This window comes from Cervus canadensis, chromosome 3, assembly GCF_019320065.1.
Source record: "Cervus canadensis isolate Bull #8, Minnesota chromosome 3, ASM1932006v1, whole genome shotgun sequence".
Taxonomy (NCBI): Eukaryota; Metazoa; Chordata; class Mammalia; order Artiodactyla; family Cervidae; genus Cervus; species Cervus canadensis.
Window position 1 is genome coordinate 77582504 of NC_057388.1, and position 24611 is coordinate 77607114.

The window sequence follows — 24611 nt, forward strand, 5'->3', positions numbered from 1 at the left end:
CCTTAGTGTGATGAAGAATGTCTGTTTAAAAATAAATGGATAAAAAGTCTAGCACAAACTTCATTCTCCTGGGTAATCTTAGAAGAATTCTTTTAAAATTCAGAGATGGAACAAATATACTCATTTTCTTTATTTTTTATCTAATATTGTATTAGACATCTTAGCTATACAAAAAGGATATTAAGATGGTAGCATGATGATTAGGAATGATGGAAATCAGTCATTGTTTGCAGACAAATATGCACTTTGATGGACTTCCCACATGGCAGAATGGTAAAGAACCCGCCTGCGATGCAAAAGATGCAGTTTCACCCCTTGGGGTTGGGAAGATTGCCTGGAGGAGGAAATGGCAACCCACTCCAGTATTCTTGCCTGGACAATTCCATTTACAGAGGAATGGGGTATATTCTGTGGGGTTGCAAAGAGTCAGACATGACTGAGCCACTGAACACAGCATAGCATGCACATTTACATAAAAAACTCACGAGAGTCTATCAGTCAACAGTTAAAAATAATAGAGGATTTTTTTTTTAGCAAAATTGACTGGATACATGCTTAATAGACAAAAAAATCAGTTGCATGTTCTAACTGCACAGAACAAGTGAAAGTCGCTCAGTCATGTCTCAGTCTTTACAACCCCATGCACTACAGTCCATGGAATTCTCCAGGCCAGAATACTAGAGCAGGTAGCCTTTCCCTTCTCCAGGGGGTCTTCGCAACCCAGGGATCGAACCCAGGTCTCCCACATTGCAGGCGGATTCTTTACCAGCTGAGCCACAAGGGAAGCCCAAGAATACTGGAGTGGGTGGCTTATCCCTTCTCCAGAGGATCTCCCCAACCCAGGAATCTAACTGGGGTCTCCTGCATTGAAGGCAGGTTCTTTACCAACTGAGCTATCAGGGAAGCCCAAGTGCACAGAGAACATGTGATTAAAAGGAAGACACTGTTTCATGTTAGTAGTAGAGATTATCAGGTACCTAGAACTAGATCTGCCACAAATAATGCAGTATCTCTATAGGACAAATTTTAAAAAGCTTCTCAGAACAACATTAAGATCTGAATAAATGAAAGAAAGGTTCATCGAGTCAAGTCTATGGTTTTTCCAGTAGTTATGTATGGATGTGAGAATTGGACTATGAAGAAAGCTGAGCGCCGAAAAACTGATGCTTTTGATCTGTGGTGTTGGAGAAGACTCTTGAGAGTCCCTTGATCTGCAGGGAGATCAAACCAGTTAATCCTGAAGGAAATCAGTCGTGAATATTCATTGGAAGACTGATGCTGAAGGTGAAACTCCAATACTTTGGCCACCTGATAGGAAGAACTAACTCATTGGAAAAGACCCTGATGCTGGGAAAGATTGAAGGTGGGAAGAAAAGGGGATAACAGAGGATGAGATGGTTGGATGGCATCAGACTCAATGAACATGAGTTTGAGTAAGCTCTGGGAGTTGGTGATGGACAGGGAGGCCTGGTGTGCCGCAGTCCACCGGGTCGCAAAGAGGCGGACGCAGCTGAGCGACTGAACTGAACTGAAATGAAAGAATAGACGGTATTCACAGTTAAAATCCTCACCAGTTTTATCTGTAGATTCAGTTCAATTTGAGTCAAAATCCCAAAGAGGTTTTTCAAGGAACATGGTAAGATGATTTTTAAACTTCTGTGAAGGGACCATAGGGCCAAGAGTAATCATGACACTTGTGAAGAAGAGGAACAGGGAGGGTAGACTTACCCTACCAAACATGAGGACTTACTAGGGCGTACTAATACAATGTGCTACAGTTTAAGGATGGATAAGTTGGCAAATAGAATAGAGAGACCAGAAGCTGTTCCATACCGAAATGAAACTTCAGTTCAGTTCAGTTCAGTCCCTCAGTCGTGTCTGACTCTTTGCGACCCCATGAATCGCAGCACGCCAGGCCTCCGTGTCCATCACCAACTCCCGGAGATTACTCAAACTCATGTGCATTGAGTCGGTGATGCCATCCAGCCATCTCATCCTCTGTTGTCCCCTTTTCCTCCTGCCCCCAATCCCTCCCAGCATCAGGGTCTTTTCCAATGAGTCAGCTCTTCGCATGAGGTGGCCAAAGTATTGGAGTTTTAGCTTCAGCATCAGTCCTTCCAATGAACACCCAGGACTGATCTCCTTTAGGATGGACTGGTTGGATCTCCTTGCAGTCCAAGGGACTCTCAAGAGTCTTCTCCAGCACCATAGTTCAAAAGCATCAATTCTTCGGTGCTCAGCTTTTTTCACAGTCCAACTCTCACATCCATATATGACCACTGGAAAAACCATAGCCTTGACTAGATGGACCTTTGTTGGCAAAGTAATGTCTCTGCTTTTTAATATGCTATCTAGGTTGGTCATAACTTTGCTTCCAAGGAGTAAGCATCATTTAATTTCATGACTGCAGTCACGACCATCTGCAGTGATTTTGGAGCGCCAAAAAATAAAGTCAGCCACTGTCTCCCCATCTATTTCCCATGAGGTAATGGGATCAGATACCATGATCTTAGTTTTCTGAATGTTGAGCTTTAAGCCAACTTGTTCACTCTCCTCTTTCATGTTCATCAAGAGACTTTTTAGTTCCTCTTCACTTTCTGCTATAAGGGTGGTGTCATCTGCATATCTGAAGTTATTGATATTTCTCCTGGCAATCTTGATTCCAGCTTGTGCTTCCTCCAGCCCAGCGTTTCTCATGATGTACTCTGCATAGAAGTTAAATAAGCAGGGTGACAAGCCCAGGTGGGATGAATGAGACAAGTGCTCGGGCCTGGTGCACTGGGAAGACCCAGAGGAATCGGGTGGAGGGCGGGGGGCGGGAATCGGGATGGGGAATACATGTAACTCCATGGCTGATTCATGTCACTGTATGACAAAACCCACTGCAATGTTGTGAAGTAATTAGCCTCCAACTAATAAAAATAAAGGAAAAAAAAAACAAACAAAAAACAAAACAAATAACATCTACAGAAACATGTAGGTCAGAGAATCTTTCCCCCCTCCCATCTTTTATTGCTGGGAAATATATCATTAGCATAAAACTCCAAAAAATAAAGAGATTCATCAAAAAAGATGAATAAATCTGTAACCTTTCTGCCAATTCTATCTCCTAAGATAACTAGAATCTCTGAGATGTAAGAAATCTTGACTATATAATCCAAAAGTTTGTTTGTCTGTGAAAAGGAAATAAGCCCCTCCGCCCAAAGTTGGATGACTTGCCTAAGGACATACTGAGAGACTGGCAGAACTTTCATCCAGATCTCTTAGTTAATTAAGATACAATCAAATCCAAGCAATCTTTGGGGAAAATTCACTTCACTCATCCTGTAATAAAAAGGAATATAGCAGAACAAAGTTCTCCATCTAATAGTCCACAGGTCAAATGAAAAATCAGCAAATTATCAGTCAGTTTATCTGTTAGACATATACCAGAGGAAGCAACAATGATATTAATATTTACTAGAAACAAGACAGGCTTTGGATGAAATAAATCTAAATTTGAATCTGGATCTGTTATTTATCCATGCCACCTTGGGAAATGTCTCTAAGCCCCAGCTTTCCTCATTTGAAAAAGGGAGTTAAAAAAAAAAAAAAAAGGAGTAAAAATTATTATCTCTTAGTGTTATTTTAAGAATTAAAAGATAATACTGTAAGTGAAAAAAGCTCTGGCATGTTACACGGATTTTAATAAAAATTACCTGCTTCACACACACAAAAAAAAGCAGGGTGACAATATACAGCCTTGACGGACTCCTTTTCCTATTTGGAACCAGTCTGTTGTTCCATGTCCAGTTCTAATTGTTGCTTCCTGACCTGCATATAGGTTTCTCAAGAGGCAGGTCAGGTGGTCTGGTATGCCCATCTCTTTCAGAATTTTCCACAGCTTATCTGATCCACACAGTGAAAGGCTTTGGCATAGTCAATAAAGCAGAAATAGATGTTTTTCTGGAACTCTCTTGCTTTTTCAGTGATCCAGCAGATGTTAGCAGTTTGATCTCTGGTTCCTCTGCCTTTTCTAAAACCAGCTTGAACCTCTGGAAGTTCATGGTTCACGTATTGCTGAAGCCTGGCTTGGAAAATTTTGAGCATTACTTTACTAGCATTTGAGATGAGTGCAATTATGCAGTAGTTTGAGCATTCTTTGGGATTGGAATGAAAACTGACCTTTTCCAGTCCTGTGGCCACTGCTGAGTTTTCCACATTTGCTGGCATATTGAGTGCAGCACTTTCACAGCATCATCTTTCAGAATTTGAAATAGCTCAACTGGAATTCCATCACATCCACTAGCTTTGTTCGTAGTGATGCTTCCTAAGGCCCAGTTGACTTCACATTCCAGGATGTCTGGCTCTAGGTGAGTGATCACACCATCATGATTATCTGGGTTGTGAAGATCTTTTTGTACAGTAGTTCTGTGTATTCTTGCCACCTCTTCTTAATATCTTTTGCTTCTGTTAGGTCCATACCATGTTCCCTTGGTATCTCTCATTTTCTTGAAGAGATCTCTAGTCTTTCCCATTCTGTTGTTTTCCTCTATTTCTTTGCATTGATAGCTGAGGAAGGCTTTCTTATCTCTCCTTGCTATTCTTTGGAACTCTGCATTCAAATGGGAATATCTTTCCTATTCTCCTTTGCTTTTAGCTTCTCTTCTTATCACAGCTATTTGTAAGGCCTCCTTAGACAGCCATTTTGCTTTTTTGCATTTCTTTTCCATGGGGATGGTCTTAATCCCTGTCTCCTGTACAATGTCATGAACCTCCGTCTTATTTTTGACCAAGTAGTATGTCAGTTTAAAGGAGAAAGGAGGGAGTTAATATTTTTTTTAAGTTCTTTTTTTTTTGACATGGACCATTTTTAAAGTCTTTTTGGAATTTGTCACAATATTGCTTTTATCATTTGGTGTTTTGGCCCTGAAGCCTAAGGGATCCTTGCTTCCTGACCGAGGATTGAACCTGTACCCCCTGCATTGGAAGACAAAGTCTTAACCACTGGACCACCGGGGAAGTCCCAGAGAGATTTAGTATTTGGAGCTGGGAAAAGTGGTTATCTATTTTAACATAGAATAAGATGAAATTGGATCACTGCTTCACATATGGAGCACCTGCAGCTTAAAAAACAGATAATTTGATTTAAAAATGGATAGAAGACTTTAATAGACATTTTTCAAAGATGAGGTACAAATGACCAACGGTATGTGAAAAGGACACTGAGCGTGACTAATCATCAAGCAGATGGAATCAGAATCTCAAGGTTCTCACTTGATACTTCTTGTTCAGTCGCTCAGTCCTGTCCAACTTTGCAAGCCCATGGACTGCAGCATGCCAGGCTTTCCTGTCCTTCACTATCTCCAGGAGTTTACTTAAACTCATGTCCACTGGGTCCATCCACTGAGTCAGTCCATCGTCCATTCAACTATCTCATCCTCTGTCTCTCTCTTCTCCTGCCCTCAGTCTTGCCCAGCATGAGGGTCTTTTCCAGTGAGTCGGCTCTTTGCATCAGGTGGCCAAAGTATTGGAGCTTTAGCTTCAGCATCATTCCTTCCAACGAATATTCAGGGTTGATTTCCTTTAGGATTGACTGGTTTGACCTTGCTGTCCAAGAGACTCTCAAGAGTCTTCTCCAGCACCACAGTTCAAAAGCATCAATTCTTCACTCCTCTGCCTTCTTTATGGTCCAGTTTTCACAACCATGTGTGACTACTGGAAAGACCATAGCTTTGACTACATGGACCTTTGTCTGCAAAGTAATGTCTTTGCTTTTTAACACAGGTTTGTTATAGCTTTTCTGCCAAGAAGCAGTTGTCTTCTAATTTCACAGCTGCAGTCACCATCTGCAGTAGTTTTAGAGCCCAAGAAGAGGAAATCTGTCACTGCTTCCACCTTTTTCCCTTCTATTTACCATGAAATGATTGAACCAGATGCCATGATCTTAGGTTTTTTTTTTTAATATTTAGTTGTAAGCTGGCTTTTTCACTCTCCTCTTTCACCCTCATGAAGAGATTCTTAAGTTCTTCTTTGCTTTCTCTCATTAGAGTGGTATATCTGCATATCTGAGGTTGTTGATATTTCTCCTGGTAGTCTTGATTCCAGCTTGTAACTCACCCAACCTGGCATTTCTCATCATGTGCTCTGCGTATAAGTTAATTAAACAGGGTGACAATAACCAACAGCCTTGTTGTACTCCTTTCTCATTCCTGAACCAGTCAGTTGTTCCATACAGAGTTCTGACTGTTGCATCATGACCCACATACAGGTTTCTCAGGAGACAGGTAAGATGGTCTTGTATTCCCATCTCTTTAAGAGCTTTCCAGAGTTTGTTGTGATCCACACAAAGACTTTAGCATAGTCAATGAAACAGAGGTAGATGTTTTTCTGGAATTCCCTTGCTTTCTCTGTGATCCAGCGAATGTTGGCAATTTGATCTCTGATTCCTCTGCCTTTTCTAAATCCAGCTTGTATGCCTGGAAGTTCTCAGTTCACGTGATGCTAAAGTCTAGCTTAGAGGATTTTGAGCATAACCTTAATAGCATGGGAGATGAGTAATTGTCCGGTGGTTTGAACATTCTTTAGTACTACCCTTCTTGGGAACTGGGATGAGAATCAACCTTTTCCAGTCCTATGGCCACTACTGTGTTTTCCAAATTTGCTGATATATTGAGTGCAGCACTTTGATAACATTATCTTTTAGGATTTTAAATAGCTTTGCTGGAATTCCGTCACCTCCACTAGCCTTATTGATAGCATTACTTTCTGAGGCCCACTTGACTTCACACTCTACAATGTCTGGCTCTGGGTGAGTGACCACACCATCGTGGTTATCCTGGTCATTGAGACCTTTTTTGTATAGTTCTTCTGTACATCTCTTCTTGATCTCTTCTGCTTCTATTAGGTCTTTACCATTTGTCTTTTATTGTGCCCATCTTTGGATGAAATGTTCCTTTATATTTCTGATTTTCTTAAAGAGATCTCTAGTCTTTCCCTTTCTGTTGTTTTCCTCCATTTCTTTGCATTGTTTATTGAAGAAGAGGAAATTTGACAAATAGATTCAAGAAATCAGATCTAGTAAACAAGAGTGCCTGAAGAACTATAGATAGATGTCTGTAATATTGTACAGTGGGCAGCAAACAAAATCATTCCAAAAGACCTCTTATGTAAGCACAATAACATTATCTGACCAAACAAAATCAAGAATAGTGTATAAATATCTGATATCCAACCCACATTCACATTTCTTTAGTTACTTTCAAACTGGCTTTTTAAAGTTCTCTTATTTAAACCAGGATGCATTTGAGTGGATTCCTTTATTCTAGAACAGTGCATCTCCCTGCCACCTTTTTCCCACCTTACTTTCACTTGAAGAAGCTAAGACCTTAGTCCTGTAGACCAGAGTGTTTCCTGCTCCTGTATTGTGGCAACCTTTACCTTGTTACTTTAGTCTGAATTTCCTCCAAGGGCCACAAAATCTGGTTGTTCAACTCCTGTTGATACTAAGATGGATCAGTATGTTCAGGTTTAGAATTGTCTGGTTTTAAAGTAGAGTATATTTGCTGGGATAATATGAAGATTTTTGTGTGATAATACTTTCATAACTCTATGATAATATTTCTGGAGTGCTCTTCATATTCTGCAAAATACTTAATAAAAATATTTAATAAATAATAGTTAATAAGTATTAGTTGATTTATGTTTTAAAGTTTTTATATACTCCTTTCCTTTAGGCTTGCTATCCCTTTCCTGTGTGAAAAGATAAGACAGTTTCTTTCTTTTTTCACTACAGATTTTCAGATACTGATGTTACAAACAATAAAATATTGGAACATAGAGTTGAGGAAAAGACTTAAATCAGGTAAGTAAATAATAAAAGCCTAAAGAAACAATAGAAGCATTCATTTTTATAAAGGTCGTAATTGGGATAATTGACAGAATTGGAAAATGAACTTTAGAATACTGTCAGCATTAAGTTTCCTAAATTTGGTAATGGTACTTCAATTATATGAAAATATTCTGAGGTGTTTAGGATGAAGGGGGTATGATGTATGCAGTCTACTTTCAAATGGGTCAGAAAAAATAAGTGATATGTAGTATGAGAGAGTGGTGAATTTATGGGCTAACAATAACTCATACATTACCATAGAAATATATATTGGTCCAGTATTTCTGGAAAACATTGGTAATTTTTCTCAGGTTTTTAGCTTATCCCAGCAGTCTTACTTTTTCTCCTATAGTAATTGTAAAGATACTACAATAAGATGTGTGTATGAAGATATTTATGTGAGTTTATGAAATTAAAGAATTAGTAAATTGGCAATAACCTGAATATCTAAGAGGCTGACTAAGTAAATCTAATTGAAAACCATGTAAACATTAAAAATTATAATGTCAATCTGTATTTATTAACACATCTATATTTTTAAGCATCAAAGCTGGCTCTAAAAGTTATGAATGGTGTTAATCTATTTTGTCTTTCAAAAAAGATGCATGTATAGATATGTGAATGTTTGTACATATCTGGTTAGATGGAATCTGCCTCCATATTTGTGTTTTTGTGTACATAGACCTTTGGAAAGATTATACTGTATGTTGCCGGTGGTTATTTTTTTAATAAGAAGTTTATAAGTGATTTTTATACTCTAGTGTTGAGTTTTTCAGAAAGAGTATATGTTGCTTTTCTATCTTATTTCTAAAATAATGCTTTTTATGAAGGTTATGCTTTTGATTTATTTTGTATTTCTGCAGCAGTGTTTGCAGTGCAATAAAAATAGTGCTATATTTGCTGATAACTCTACTAGATTCAAGTATCTGAGTGGTTCTTATGAGGCCGAATTCTGATTTTGAGTCTTACTGGTCAACTGCGTTCATTCTGTTGCATGGCCAGAGTCTGTTTTCTTAATGCTCTATTGATTTGTCTTGCAAATGTGATGCTGCTCACGTAGCTTAGCTGAAGTACAATACCACTTTTGGAACATCTGAGAACATGTTCTATTAATGACAGTTATGTAGTGCCTTTGCGTATAGAACTTCTATGTATACTTTTGCTGGTCAACAACATGTGCTTGGATAGTAATACTGGTTTTAGTTTTTATAGTTTATTTAACTTTTAGCAGTTAGTTTTGAGGGCATCTTCTGTTACACTTTTAGCTTACATCTTGCTTTTCTTTAACAGATTTTGCTGCTGTTAGTTAAAGATATGGATCCTGAATCAGAGGGACCACCAGTCATCACAGTGACACCGCTTCAGCAAATGTTTGCCTCTTGCACTGGAGCTATACTGACATCCCTGATGGGTAAAATCATGTTAGGATGTAGATTATGTATCTGAATGAATTATTGATCCCACTTGAGATTAACTCTGAAATACTGATAATATTATCATTCATGCTTCATCATGATAACAGGAAAGAGCCTTGGACAGAGAATTGAGAGACTAGAATTTTAGTCTTTGCTTTGCTGTTCTCAGGATGAATGTACTTTTGGGATTGTCCTTATTCTCTCTGAACTTAATTTTTCCTGTGTAAATTTAGGGGCTTAGATCTGAAGTTCTTTGAGGTCTCTGTCAATATCAAACTTTTATGACTATTATCTTTTTTAAAATAGTAAAAATATGGGGTTAAGTATTAGCCTAATGAAAAACACAGAAGTTGGGCAACTTACAGTGGCAACAAATTCAGAATATCTTTTACTTTGCTTTTAGTGAATTGCTTAAATTTCTCTGGACTACCTTTCTCTGTCTTTTTAAATGAATTTCTTATGAAGTGAAGTGAAGTTGCTCAGTTGTGTCCAACTCTTTGCGACCCTGTGGACTGTAGCCCACCAGGCTCCTCCGTCCATGGGATTTTCCAGGCAAGAATACTGGAGTGGGTTGCCATTGCCTTCTCCAGGAGATCTTCCTCACCCAGGGATCGAACCCGGGTCTCCCGCATTGTAGACAGACGCTTTACCGTCTGAGCCACCAGGGAAGTCGAATTTCTTATAGACACGGCCAAATGACATAGTAGGTGACAGTTTAACATTTTAATGAGTTGGCTAGTTTATTTAAATAAGATAGCAGGTGTTCGTCTCAGTCGTGTCTGACTCTTTGCGATCCCATGGAGTGTAGTCCACCAGGCTTCTCTATCCATGGAATTCTCCAGGCAGGAATATTGGAGTGGGTTGCCATTTCCTTTTCCATGGGATCTTCTTGACCCTGGGGTTGAACCCAGGTCCCCTACATTGCAGGCAGATTCTTTACTGTCTAAGCCACCAGGAAGCCCAAGATGGCTAGAACAAATGTAAACTAATTGCTTTAGAATGTAGTATTTTACTTCAGATCATAATGCCCATTTTCCTTTGCTGCACTTTTCCCAATTAGAGTAACACAATATGGTAGCAAGAATGAGTTATGGCTAGTTTACTCAAATTTGCAATACCTGTGGTTTTTATTTGATACAGGTGAATTTAACAGCGGGAGACTTTAATTTAGTATAGGGAAACTTATATTACTTGTTTATTGATTACTTGTAATACATAGTTATCTTCAGATGTTTAAGTAGTCTTTTGGAACATTTTTTATCTTAGATAACATATTTTCTTACAAATACTAGTATTTTAGCTTTAATGTTAATGGAATTATAGCTGTAGAAATAGTATAAGTGAGAGTTTAGTACCTGTGAAAGAAGTAACTACATTTTCTCATTGGTCCTCTTTAAACAAAATTCAAGTGCAAAAAATTAGAATGTTAACACTTTAAGTGTTTAAAGGTTTAAGTTTTAAACCACTTTATGATAAATAGTTTTAACCATTATATAGGTATCATGTGGTGTATTTTGTGTTCTTTGGACAAACATCTATACAAATTACAGGTATCACTTGTTAATTGAAATTTTATGTATCTTCATAGTGACACCCTTTGATGTTGTTAAAATTCGACTCCAAGCCCAAAACAACCCATTCCCCAAAGGTATGTGTTCACCTTATCCTGAAAATGTTATGTTAGGTTTTTAAATGTCACTGTATTCATTTTTTTTTAAATAATATTCTCTTTTTGCCAGTTTTTGAAAACTGATGCCTTTATCCTCATGCGGAAACATTTTCCTCATTTCTTAGTTGTACCTGATGAAGTCTAGGCAGAAAACAAGTACAGTTGACCCTTGAAGAATGAGGAGGTTAATGTTGCCCACCATTGGTGTAGCTGAAAATCTGCCTATAATTTATAGTTGGCCCTCAGTGTCCATAATTCCTCTGTTTTTGCAATTCCGCATCCTTGGATTCAGCCAACTGCAGATCGTGTAACACTGTAGTATTTACTATTGAAAACAATCTGTATAAGTAGACCCTCACAGTTCAGACTCATGTTGTTCAAGGGTCAACAGCCTGTGTGTATATGTGTGTATATATATAACGCATATAACACTTTCATGAACCTACTAACAAATGGAGAGGACAATTTTGTATTTCAGTATATGCCTCACAAGTAAGAATAGAATTTTACTTATAAGGGACCTTGAATCTAGCTTCCTACTTTAGTCCAAGAGCTGTGCCCATCCTACAGTATTCCTCCAACAGGGATCTAATTGTTGCTTGAATAGTAATAGAAAATTCAATATTTTATCAAGCAGCTTGGTTAATTGCTGGACATTATAGCTTATATGGACTTTGAGAAGAGTAGTTATATGTTTTTATTAGATAGGCAAAATAACAATTCCTTGATCCATATTTTGCAGTTTTTATAAAGATAATGTTGTTTCAAACATACATAAATAGCAGAAAACAGACTGTAAAAAAGCTCATACATAAATGACACTCTGTTGAATGCATATCAGGGAGAGAGAATGAACAACAGATATTCAGGTGGATGAAAGGATAGGTGGATGGTAGGAAGGGATGGAAAGCAGAGTAGTTTCCTATATATTAAAGGTAGACCAGTGTATTATGAAACTGACAGAATTATATATGGTCAAATGGAGAAGACAATTATGGGAGCGAGAATGAATCCAATAATGGGAAGGAGTCATTAGAAAAAGTTGTAGTCAATTAGGAGGGAGCTGACCAATGTCTAGATTAAGCAGTAAAAAAGTACAGAGAAAGGGACAAAGCATAGCATTGTTTACATGGGCTGAGATCATGAAACACATACTTTTTCATAATCTACTTTTTCAGTTGAGATGTAATTGATATAGAACATAGTGTTAGTTTTAGGAGTACAGTATAATGATTTCATATATGTATATATTGAAAAATGATTGCTACAATAAATTTAGCCAGCATCCATCACCTCATATAGTTAATAAAATTTTTTCCTTGTAATGAGCTCTTTTAAGATTCAGATATGCATTGTTTCGTAATGTATTTTGGTCTGAATTTCCCTTATATACCACAGAGTTTTCTTCTGATCAGATAGAGAAGAGGCACACCCATACTGTCTTTCCAAAAGAGGTTTTCCTCTTATCTTCCCTCACCATTCCCTCAGATAACTGAAGAGAATTTTTTTCTGTGTATATTTTTTGACTATAGTCCTGCAAACAGAATCCAGTAATTTATTCAATTGCTTTTCACCAGTGTGAGTTTAGAGCCCAGTGCTGTCAATAAACAAATCAGATTGTTTGTTTCATCCTAAAAGGTGAAGACAAAATTTTGCCTTGTTCACGCTGCTCCTTGTATTTTTATTTTGATCATCTATAAAAATAATACACTTGTGTGAAAAATTGTTGACCATTGTAATCTTCTTTGTTAGGAAAATGCTTTCTATATAGTAATGGACTTATGGATCATCTGTGTGTCTGTGAAGAGGAAGGCAACAAAGCATGGTATAAGAAGCCAGGACGTTTCCAGGGAACATTGGTAAAGAGATTACGTTATGTATAATCACAGCATGTTTTTTATTCTTATGTTTACTCTTCTATATGAAAGATTCAGCAGTTGCAAGAGAGTAAAAAGTCCATCATGTAGTTAGCACACAGTTAAAAGGTAGACATTGAAGCAGGAGAGGGGAAAGACTATTTTTACTTTTAATTCTTTGTTAACTTTATGTTCATCTGTTTATGCTTTCTTATATATGTGAAAAAAAGGGAGTAGACTTTTAAAATGTTGAAATGCTTATAGATCATACATAATTTTAAGAAAAATATTCAGAGATAGACCCTGTGTACCCTCTTCCCAGTTTCTCCCAGTTGGTAGCATGTAACAGAATGAGTACAATATGACCATCAGGATGTTGACATTGATATAGTGAAGATACGGAACAATTCTGTCACCCATGGATCCTTCCTGTTTCCCTTCTGTAGTCACACCCACTTCTTAACTCCTACCAACCACTAGCCTGTTCTCTGTTTACATAATTTTGTCATCTTAAGAATGTTCTACAAATGGAATCATAACAAAGGACATTTTGGGATTGGTACTTCTCACTTATTTTAATTGTCTGAAGATTCATTCAAGTTGTTTAATGTATCAGTAGTTTGCTCCTTTTTATTACTCACTAGTATTACATGGTATGGATATACCATAGTTTGTTTCAAGTGGTTTCCAGTTTTTGGCTCTGAATAAAACTGCTGCATGCATTCATTCACAGGTTTTGGTGTCAACGTATAAGAAAAAAACTACTCACTGTTTTTCTCTCTGAACACTCAGAATTCTTCTGAATAGATTAGTGGTATTTTTTCCCCTACCAAGCAGTCCTGTAGTTCAGACCGGTGGTGTTCTGCAGTTTAACTCAGTTCTGACACCATCTACCTGGAGTTGGCTGTCAGCTCCCACGAGACGGCTCCCATTTCAGACGCCACTCTCAAGGCCAGGTTGTCACCTGTGCTTCTGAGAACCGGCTGTAAGTCAAAAGACAGAAGTTCCCATGATCCTTTCCTTGGGTTCAGTAATTTGCTAGAATGGCTTGCGGAACTCAGGAAGGAAGTTTACTTAAGAGATTGCTAGTTTATTATGAAGGGACACAACCCAGGAACAGCTGGATAGAAGAGGTGCACAGGGCAGGACTTAGGGGAGGCATAGAGCTTCTGTGTCTTCCCCAGGCCTGTCATTCTCCCAGCACCTCCGTATGCTCACCAGCCTGGAAGCATCCAGATGCCTTTCTTCAGAGGTTTTAATGGAGGCATCATTCGTTGTTGTTTAGTCACTCAGTCATGTCTGACTTTGCAACCCCATGTACTGTAGAACACCAGGCTCCCCTGGCCTCCACTGCGTCCCTGAGTTTGCTCAAAGTCATGTCCTTTGAGTTGATGATGCCATCCAACCATCTCATCCTCTATTGCCACCTTCTCTTGCCCTCAATTTCTTCCAGCATCATGGTCTTTTCCAGTGAGTTGGCTCCTTGCATCAGGTGGCCGAACTATTGGAGCTTCAGCATCAGTCCTTTCAATGAATATTGAGGTAGCTTCCTTTAGGATTGACTGGTTTGATCTCCTTGCTGTCCACAGGACTCTCAAGAGCCTTCTTCAATACCACAGCTCAAAAGCATCAATTCTTCGGCACTTAGGCTTCTTTATGGTCCAACTCTCACATCCGTACATGACTATGGAAAAACCATAGCTTTGACTATACTGACCTTTGTCAGCAAAGTGATGTTTCTGCTTTTTAATACGCTGTCTAGGTTCGTCATAGCCTTTTTTCCAAGGAGCAAGCGTCTTTTAATTTCATGGCTGCAGTCACCATCTGCAGTGATTTTGGAGCCCAAAAAAATAAAGTCAGTCACTTTTTCCATTGTTTCCCCATCTATTTGCCATGAAGTGATGGAACCGGATGCCATGATCTTAGTTTTCTGAATGTTGAGCTTTAAGCCAAGTTTTTCGCTTTCCTCTTTCACTTTCAACAAGAGGCTCTTTAGTTCTTCTTCGCTTTCTGCCGTAAGGGTGGTGATATCTGCATATCTGAAATTGTTGATATTTCTCCTGGCAATTTTGATTCCAGCTTGTACTTCATCCAGGCTGACACTTCTCATGATGTACTCTGCATATAAGTTAAATAAGCAGGGTGACAATACACCTTTCCTGATTTGGAACCAGTCTGTTGTTCCGTGTCCGGTTCTGACTGTTGCTTCTTTTTTTTTATTTTTATTTTCCATTTTCTTTTATATCTAGGTCTTTAAGAAACAAGGAAGGTAGCTTTCAAGTCTAAACACTGGAGCAACCTAAATCACATTAATATAGCAATCATCCTCTCCTAAAAGAAACTAAATGAATATATGAATGGAAAATAGTATTTAATATGTAGCTTGCAGAATATAGAAACACCTCAGAGAAACTGTGACACCAGTGTATGTATATATGAGGTAATATCTGTATAATTAGCAACTCTCACAGCAATGGGAAACACTGCTTTTTGGATACATTATACATAAACTTTCTATCTCAAGAATTCCACATTGTTGTAAAGTAATTTCAGTTCAGTGCTATGGCAGTTATGCAAATAGATGTAAACTCCGTTCCAGATGAACATTAAAAAAGCAGAATGCCTGCTAATGATGTATTAACACAAATGTCAACAAAAATAGTTTAACAGGTGCAGAAACACAATACTGAAAATATAATTATCAATACAACTCTCTTAAAAGAGTTAACTAGTACCATTAGGCTTAAAAAAAAGCACTCAAGGTCACTGTTTTCATGTTTCAGTTTTTCAGCCACCATACACCAGTGTTACTATCAGTATCTAAATAAAGTGTTTAACATGCTTATATTTTATTTAAGAGCTGGAATACAGGCTTTACAATATATCTGAAACATCATCAATACTGTGATAATGCCATTATGATAAGTCTATGTGTGTGGCATTAAAAAAATACTGGCTGGCCATAGTATGTTTTCTGAACTGAATTTTAAACTTCCTAGAGGCTGACGTGATAACACTTTCCTCCCTGACCTGGTGGATTCACAGCCTTCTTTCACAGGGTTCACAGGCATTTCTTGCCTTTCCCTGCGCGACGCTGAAGTCCTGCGTGTTCTCTCAGGAGCCGGTCATACTCTTTTGAAAGTCTCTCTGATTGCATCTTCATTATCATCACGGCATTTTGTGCCTTAGAAAGGGCATCTGAAGCCTTCTTTAATTCAGTTTTCAGTTTTTCTTTGTCTTCTTCTAGTTTTTTATTTTCTGCTCCCAAAACGTGTTCTTCTTCTTCCTTGCCATAGTTTTTCAAGAGCCATTTCAGTCTTTCATTTTCTTCCATGAATTTTTTGGCAGCCTGGTTAATATTTTCTGCTTGACGTTTAAGTACTCCTTTGTTTGACAGCTCTTTTGCCAGCTGAGTAATAAGGGTAACCAGACGTCTCAACACTAGCCAGAAAAATAATGAAAATCCAGAAATGTAAAGATTTCTTTGAGACCTGAAGAGTTCATTTGTGTATGTTCATAGGCAGCAGGTCTGTTGGCTGAGCTCTTTTCAATAGTATGAGTCGAGGAATATTTTCTTACTTCTCTCACAGCATCTGGAAACAGAACAATCAATAGGATTATAATAGTAAGAAAAGCCTTGTTCCAGAAACTTGCAATTTTACCCCAAACGCTAAAGGAAAATATCTTCTGCCATCTCTGAGGAGGAATAAAAGGTAGACAGAAGATTAGAATGAGTCCTATTTCAGCGTAAAGAAAAGTTGCAACTGCCGCCCATTGGAGTCTCATTGTTTTTCGTTACACCTCGCCTGCGGCCGCCCAGCCCTGACTATTGCTTCTTAACTTCCAGATTTCTCAGGAGGCAGGTCAGGTGGTCTGGTGTTCCCATCTCTTTAAGAGTTTTCCACAGTTTGTTGTGATCTAGACAGTCAAAGGCATTGGCATAGGTAATAAAGCAGAAGTAGATTTTTTTTTTCAGAAATTCCCTTGCTTTTTCTATGATCCAAAGGATGTTGGCAATTTGATCTCTGTTTCCTCTGCCTTTTCTAAATCCAGCTTATACATCTGGAAGTTCTTGGCTCACATACTGTTGAAGCCTAGCTTGAAGAATTTTGAACATTACCTTGCTAGCCTGTAAAATGAGCTCAGTTGTGTGGTACTTGGAACATTCTTTGGCATTGCCCTTTATCGGGATTGGAATGAAAACTGACCTTTTCCAGTCCTGTGGCCACTGCTGAGTTTTATGATTTTGCTGGCATATTGAATGCAGCACTTGAACAGAATCATCTTTTAGGATTTGAAGTAGCTCAGCTGAAAAACCTTCACCTCCCCTAGCTTTGTTTATAGTAATGCCTCCTAAGGCCCACCTGACTTCACACTCCAGTATGTCTGGCTCTAGGTGAGTGACCACACCATCGTGGTTATCCAGGTCATTAAGACCTTTTTTGTATAGTTCTTCTGTGTATTCTTGCCATGTCTTCTTAATATCTTCTGCTTCTCTTAAGTTCATATCGTTTTTATACCTTTGCTCTATGTCAATTAGGAAATAATAGGAATTTTGGAGCTGTGTGCTAGGAACCATGGATTAAGACCAAAATGTATATATCTTATTAATCATAATATCATTGTAAGTTTTCATTTCTCTGGAGTAAATATCCATGAGTTTCTGGGTCGTATGGTAGTTGCCTATTTATGGTTTAAGAAACTGCCAACCTGTTTACTAGACTGATAGTGTCATTTTACATTCCTAGTGGCAGTGTATGACTGTTCTAATTTCTCCACATCCTCACTAGCATTTGGTGGTGTTAGTATTTTCATTTTAGCAGTTCTGATAGGTGTGTAGTAATACCTTATTGTGGTTTTAATTTACATTTTCTGTAGTGGCTACTGATGTTGAAAATCTGTTCATATGTTTTTTAGCCATCAGTTTATCCTCTTCAGTGAAATGAGTCTTCATGTCGTTTGCCCATTTTCTAATTGAACTGTTTATATTTTTACAGTTAAGTTTTTTTTTTTTTTTAACAGTTAAGTTTTGAGTACTCCTTATATTATCTAGATACTAGTCCTTTGTTGAATATGTAGTTACTAAATTACTAAATATTTTTTCCCACTCTCTACCTTCCCCCTTTATCCTCTTAAGCAAGGTATTTCATGGCGTAAAAGTTTTTAATTTTGATGAAGTCCAGTTAGTTTTTACTTTATAGATCATGCTTTTGGTGTCAAATCTAAGAACTCTTTATTTGCTCTTAGAAGATTTTCTCCTATTTTTAAAGTCCTTGATCCATTTTGAGTCATTCTTATATAATGTGTAGATTTGAGGTTGAAGTTTGTTCTTTTTTGTTTATTTTACCCTATGGTTGTCCAATTGCGTTTGTTGAAAAGGTATCTTTCTTCCATTAAGTTGCTTTTGCACTTTGTCAGAAATCACTTGGGCATATTCTGTGGATCTATTTCTAGGTTGTTTATCCTGTAACATTTATCATTTACCTACATCAGTACCACATGGTCCTGAAATCAGGTAAACTGATTCCTTCTACTTTATTCTTATTTTTCTTTTTGAAAGTTGTTTTAGCTATTTCTAAATTTCCTTTGTCTTTCCATATAAAATGTTTTTGAAATTTAATATTTATTTTTGTGGGTGCTGGGTCTTTGATGCTGCACGAGGCCTTTGTCTGGTTGCAGTGAGCTTGCTACGGGGGGGATACTTTGTAGTTGTGGTGCTCAGGCTTCTCATTGCCATGACTTCTCTCGTGGAGCTCTAGTTTATATTGCCTGTGCTTTCTTCTGTAAGTTTTCTGGTTTCACGTCTTAGGTTTAAGCCTCTAATCTACTTTGAATTTATTTTTGTACATGGTGTGAGAGAGTAGTCCAGTTTGAGCCTTTTACATGTAGCTGTCCAGTTTTCCCAACACTGTTTATTAACTGGACAGTCTTTCCCACACTGTGTATTCTTACCCCTTTTATCATAGATTAATTGCTTATATAACTGTGGGTTCATTTCTGAGCTCTCTATTCTGTTCCGTTGATCTGTGTCTGTTTCCTGTCAGTACCACATTGTTTTGATTCAGTTATTCAGTTCAGTCGCTCAGTAGTGGCTGACTCTTTGCCACCCCATGGACTGCAGCACACCAGGCTTCCCTGTTAATCACCAATTCCCGGAACTTGTTCAAACTCACGTCCATCGAACTGGTGATGCCATTCAACCATCTCATCTTCTGTCATCCCCTTCTCCTCTAGCTTTCAATCTTTTCCACCATCAGAGTCTTTTCCAGTGAGCCAGTTCTTCGCAACAGGTGGCCAAAGTATTGGAGCTTCAGCTTCAGCATCAGTCCTTCCAGTGAATATTCAGGATTATTTCCTTTAGGATGGACTGGATTGATCTCCTTGCAGTCCAAGAGACTCTCAAGAGTCTTCTCCAATGCCACAGTTCAAAAGCATCGATTCTTTGGCACTCAGTTTTCTTTATGGTCCAATTCTCACATCCATAGATGGCTATTGAAAAACCACAGCTTTGACTATACAGAGATTTGTTGGCAAAATAATGTCTCTGCTTTTTGATATGCTTTCTAGGTTCATCATAACTTTTCTTCCAAGGAGCAAGCATCTTTTCATTTCATGGCTGCAGTCACCATCTTAGCGGTCTTGGAACCCAGGAAAATAAAGTCTCACTGTTTCCACTGTTGCCCCATCTGTTTGCCATGAAGTGATGGGACCAGTTGCCATGATCTTAGTTTTTCGAAAATTGAGTTTTAAGGCAGCTTTTTCACTCTCCTCTTCCATTTTCAGCAAGAGGCTCTTTAGTTCCTGTTCGCTTTCTGCCACAAGGATAATGTCATCCACATTTCTGAGGTTATCAGTATTTCTCCTGGCAGTCTTGATTCCAGCTTGTGCTTCATCCGGCCTGGCATTGCTCATGATGTACTCTGAATATAAGTTAAATAAGCAGGGTGATGATATGCAGCCTTAATGTACTTCTTTCCCAATTTTGAGCCAGTCCATTGTCATGTCCGGTTCTAACTGTTGCTTCTTGACCTGCATACAGATTTCTCAGGAGGCAGCTGAGGTGGTCTGGTATTCCCATCTCTTTAAGAATTTTCCAGAGTTTGTTGTGATCTACACAGTCAGAGGATGAGAGGGTTGGATGGCATCACTGACTCAATGACCATGAGTTTGAGTAAACTCTGGGAGTTGGTGAAGACAGGGAGGCCTGGCGTGCTGCAGTCCATGGGGTCGCAAAGAGTTGGACGTGACAGAGCAACTGAACTGAAGTGAACACAGTCAAAGGATTTAGCGTAGTCAATGAAGCAGAAGTAGATGTTTTTCTGGAATTTCTCTTGCTTTTTTCAACACTTGCTAGCAGTTGTTGGCAATTTGATCTCTGCTTCCTCTTCCTTTGCTAAATCTAGCTTGAACATCTGCAAGTTCACGGTTCACATACTTTTGAAGCCTAGCTTGAAGGATTTTGAGCATTACTTTGCTAATGTGTGAAATAAGTGCAATTGTGCGGTAGTTTATACATTCTTTGGCATTTCCTTTCTTTGGGGTTGGAATGAAAACTGACCTTTTCCAGTCCTAAGTTTTACAAATTTGTTCACATATTGAATGCAGCACTTGAATAGAACCATCTTTTAGGATTTGAAATAGCTCAGCTGGAATTCCATCACCTCCACTAGCTTTGTTCCTTATGATGCTTCCTAAGGCCCATTTGACTTTGCACTCCAAGATATCTGGCTCTAGGTGAGTGATCACACTGTCGTGGTTATCTGGGTTATTAACATCTTTTTTGTATAGTTCTTCTGTTTATTCTTGACACCTCTTCATATCTTCTGCTTCTTTTAGGTCCATACTGTTTCTGTCCTTTATGGTGCCCATCTGCATGAAATGTTTCCTTGGTATTTCTAATTTTCTTGAAGAGATCTCTAGTCGTTCCCATTCTATTGTTTTCCTCTATTTCTTTGCACTGATCACTTAGGAAGGCTCTCTTATCTCTCCTTGCTCTTTGGAACTCTGCGTTCAGATGGGTATATCTTTCCTTTTCTCCTTTGCCTTTAGCTTTTCTTCTTTTCTCAGCTATTTGTAAGGCCTCCTCAGACAACCATTTTGCCTTTTGCATTTCTTTTTCTTGGGGATGATTTTAATCACCACCTCCTAAACAGTGTTACAACCTCCATCCATAGTTCTTCAGGCACTCTATCAGATCTAATCCCTTGAATCTATTTGTCACTTCCACTGTATAATCATAAGGATTTTGATTTAGGTCATTTCTTTTTTTTTTTTTGTCATTCAATAATTTTATTTATTTATTTATTTTTTAATTTTTTTATTAGTTGGAGGCTAATTACTTCACAACATTTCAGTGGGTTTTGTCATACATTGATATGAATCAGCCATAGATTTACACGTATTCCCCATCCCGATCCCCCCTCCCACCTCCCTCTCCACCCGATTCCTCTGGGTCTTCCCAGTGCACCAGGCCCGAGCACTTGTCTCATGCATCCCACCTGGGCTGGTGATCTGTTTCACCATAGATAGTATACATGCTGTTCTTTTGAAATATCCCACCCTCACCTTCTCCCACAGAGTTCAAAAGTCTGTTCTGTACTTCTGTGTCTCTTTTTCTTTTTTTGCTATAGGGTTATCGTTACCATCTTTCTAAATTCCATATATATGTGTTAGTATGCTGTAATTTCTTTATCTTTCTGGCTTACTTCACTCTGTATAATGGGCTCCAGTTTCATCCATCTCATTAGGACTGGTTCAAATGAATTCTTTTTAATGGCTGAGTAATATTCCATGGTGTATATGTACCACAGCTTCCTTATCCATTCATCTGCTGATGGGCATCTAGGTTGCTTCCATGTCCTGGCTATTATAAACAGTGCTGCGATGAACATTGGGGTGCACGTGTCTCTTTCAGATCTGGTTTCCTCAGTGTGTATGCCCAGGAGTGGGTCATTGCTGCCCGCCGCGGACCCGAGAGCGTCACTCACGAGACCAGCTCCGTGACAGACCTAGCGGGCCCGTTTTGGGCTATTTCCAGTTTTTTAAGAAATCTCCACACTGTTTTCCATAGCGGCTGTACTAGTTTGCATTCCCACCAACAGTGTAAGAGGGTTCCCTTTTCTCCACACCCTCTCCAGCATTGATTTAGGTCATTTCTGAATGGTCTGGTGGTTTTCCCTACTTCCTTCAATTTAAGTCTGTATTTTGCAATAAGGTGTTTATGATCTGAGCCACTGTCAGCTCCCAGTCTTGTTCTTGCTGACTGTATAGAGCTTCCCCATCTTTGGCTGCAAAGAATATAATCAGTCTGATTTTGGTACTGACCATCATCTGGTGATGTCCATGTGTAGAGTCATGTCTTATGTTGTTGGAAGTGAGTGTTTGCTATGACCAACGCATTCTCTTGCTAAAACTCTGTTAGCCTTTGCCTAGCTTCATTCTATACTCCAAGGCCAAACTTGCCTGTTACTCCAGGTACCTCTTGACTCACTACTTATGCATTCCAGTCCCCTATGATGAAAAGGACATCTTTTTTTGGTGTTAGTTCTAGAAGGCCTTGTGGGTGTTCATAGAACCATTCAACCTCAGCTTCTTTGGCATTAGTGGTTGGGGTATAGACTTGGATTACTGTGATATTGAATGCTTTGCCTTGGAAACAAACCGAGATCATTCCATCGTTTTTGAGATTGCACCCAAGTACTTCATTTCAGAGTTTTTTTTGAGTGTGAGAGCTACTCCATTTCTTCTAAGGGATTCCTGCCCACAGTAGTAGATATAATGGTCATCTGAATTAAATTTGCCTATTCCAGTCCATTTTAGTTCACTGATCCTGAAATGTCAATGTTCACTCTTGCCATCTGCTGTTTGACCATCATCTGCATGATGGTAGAACAAATCCTAATGAGCCATTATGGTTTGAACACATCTTAACAAGATTTTTCTTCTGAATACCTAAATGACTTCACATTACTGTCTTTTGATCTAATCATTTATATTTTCTTATAATATTCTAAATTAGAAGAAAATATATTTCTGTATAACCATATCAGTATTCTCTAACCCAGTCAATTTATAAGAAATAACACTTACCAAATCCAGAAATCTCTTTACAGAAATTTTATTCATTTCAGCAAAAGTACTTATGTAAAAGATGTTTCCAATATCTAGTTAGAATATTTTTTATTACTATATATTTATCCTTTTAATATTTTATTGAAGTATAGTTGATTTACAATGTAGTGGTAACTTCTGTTCTACAGTAAAGTGAGAATATGCACATTCTTTTTTCTATATGCTTTTCTGTTATGGTTTATCATAGGATACTGAATATCTCTGTGCTACAAAGTAGGACCCTGTTGTTTATCCATTCTATATATCAAAGCTTACATCTGCTAACCCCACCCTCACCCGCCCCTCTGGCAACCACCAGTCTGTCCTCTATGTCCGTGTTTCTGTTTTATAGATCGATTCATTTGTGTCACTTTAGATTCCACGTGTAAGTGATATCATATGGTATCTGTCTTTCTCTTTCTGACTTACTCCACTTAGTATGATAATCTCTAGTTGCATCTAGGTTATTGCAAATGGCATTATTTTTTGGTGTGTAGTATTCCAATGTATATATGCACCAGATCTTTATCCATTCATCTGGATGGACATTCAGGTTGTGGGATTGCTGGATCATATAGTAATCCTATTTTTAGTTTTCTTAGCGGTTTCTGGAAAACCACTATTGTGTTTTCCACAGTGGCTATACCAACTTACATTCTCAACAACACTCTAGGAGAGTTTCCTTTTCTCCACATCCTCTCCAGCATTTGTTATTTGCAGAGTTTTCATGATGGCCATTCTGACCACTGTGAGGTGGTATCTCTGTATATTTTCACCTTGCTTATTTAACTTATAGGCAGAGTACATCATGAGAAATGCTGGGCTGGATGAAGCACAAACTGGAATCAAGATTGCTGGGGGAAATACCAATAATCTCAGATATGCAGATGACACCACCCTTATGGCAAAAAGTGAAGAAGAACTAAAGAGCTTCTTGATGAAAGTGAAAGAGGAGAGTGAAAATGTTGGCTTAAAGCTCAACCTTCAGAAAACTAAGATCATGGCATCTGGGCCCATCACTTCATGGGAAATAGATGGGGAAACTGTGGAAACAGTGGCCGATTTTATTTGGGGGGGGGCTCGAAAATGACTGCAGATGGTGATTGCAGCCATGCAATTAAAAGACGCTTACTCCTTGGAAGGAGACTTATGACCAACCTAGACTGCATGTTAAAAAGCAGAGACATTACATTGTCAACAAAGGTCCGTCTAGTCAAGGCTATGGTTTTTCCAGTGGTCATGTACGGGTGTGAGAGTTGGACTATAAAGCAAGCTGAGCACTGAAAAATTGATGCTTTTGAACTGTGGTGTTGGAGAAGACTCTTGAGAGTCCCTTGGACTGCAAGGAGATCCAACCAGTCCATCCTAAAGGGGATCAGTCCTGCGTGTTCACTGGAAGGACTGATGTTGTAGCTGAAACTCCAATAATTTGGCCACCTGATGCGAAGAGCTGGCTCACTGGAAAAGGAAAAATTGAGAGCAGGAGGAGAAGGGGACGACAGAGCATAAGATGGCATCACCAACTCGATGGACATGGGTTTGGGTGGACTCCGGGAGTTGGTGATGGACAGGGAGCCCTGGCATGCTATGGTTCCTGGGGTTGCAGAGTCACACACAACTGAACGACTGAGCTGAACTAGACTGTGTAGGCTGCCTGGCTCCACTGCCCATGGGATTTTCCATTCAAGAAT

The 24611-nt window shown here is 38.6% G+C and overlaps 1 protein-coding gene, 1 long non-coding RNA gene and 1 pseudogene across 3 annotated transcripts in view; 2 read left to right on the forward strand and 1 right to left on the reverse strand.

Moving 5' to 3' along the window:
* Positions 1–24611, forward strand: part of VPS41 (VPS41 subunit of HOPS complex) — a 409984-nt gene that overhangs the window by 88634 nt on the left and 296739 nt on the right. The window lies entirely within an intron of this gene.
* LOC122438566 lies at positions 7723–13305 on the forward strand. Its single transcript, XR_006268590.1, has 4 exons — positions 7723–7843; positions 9161–9281; positions 10874–10933; positions 12707–13305. It is a non-coding gene; the product is annotated as an uncharacterized LOC122438566 (long non-coding RNA).
* On the reverse strand, positions 15647–16609 carry LOC122438564 (annotated as a pseudogene).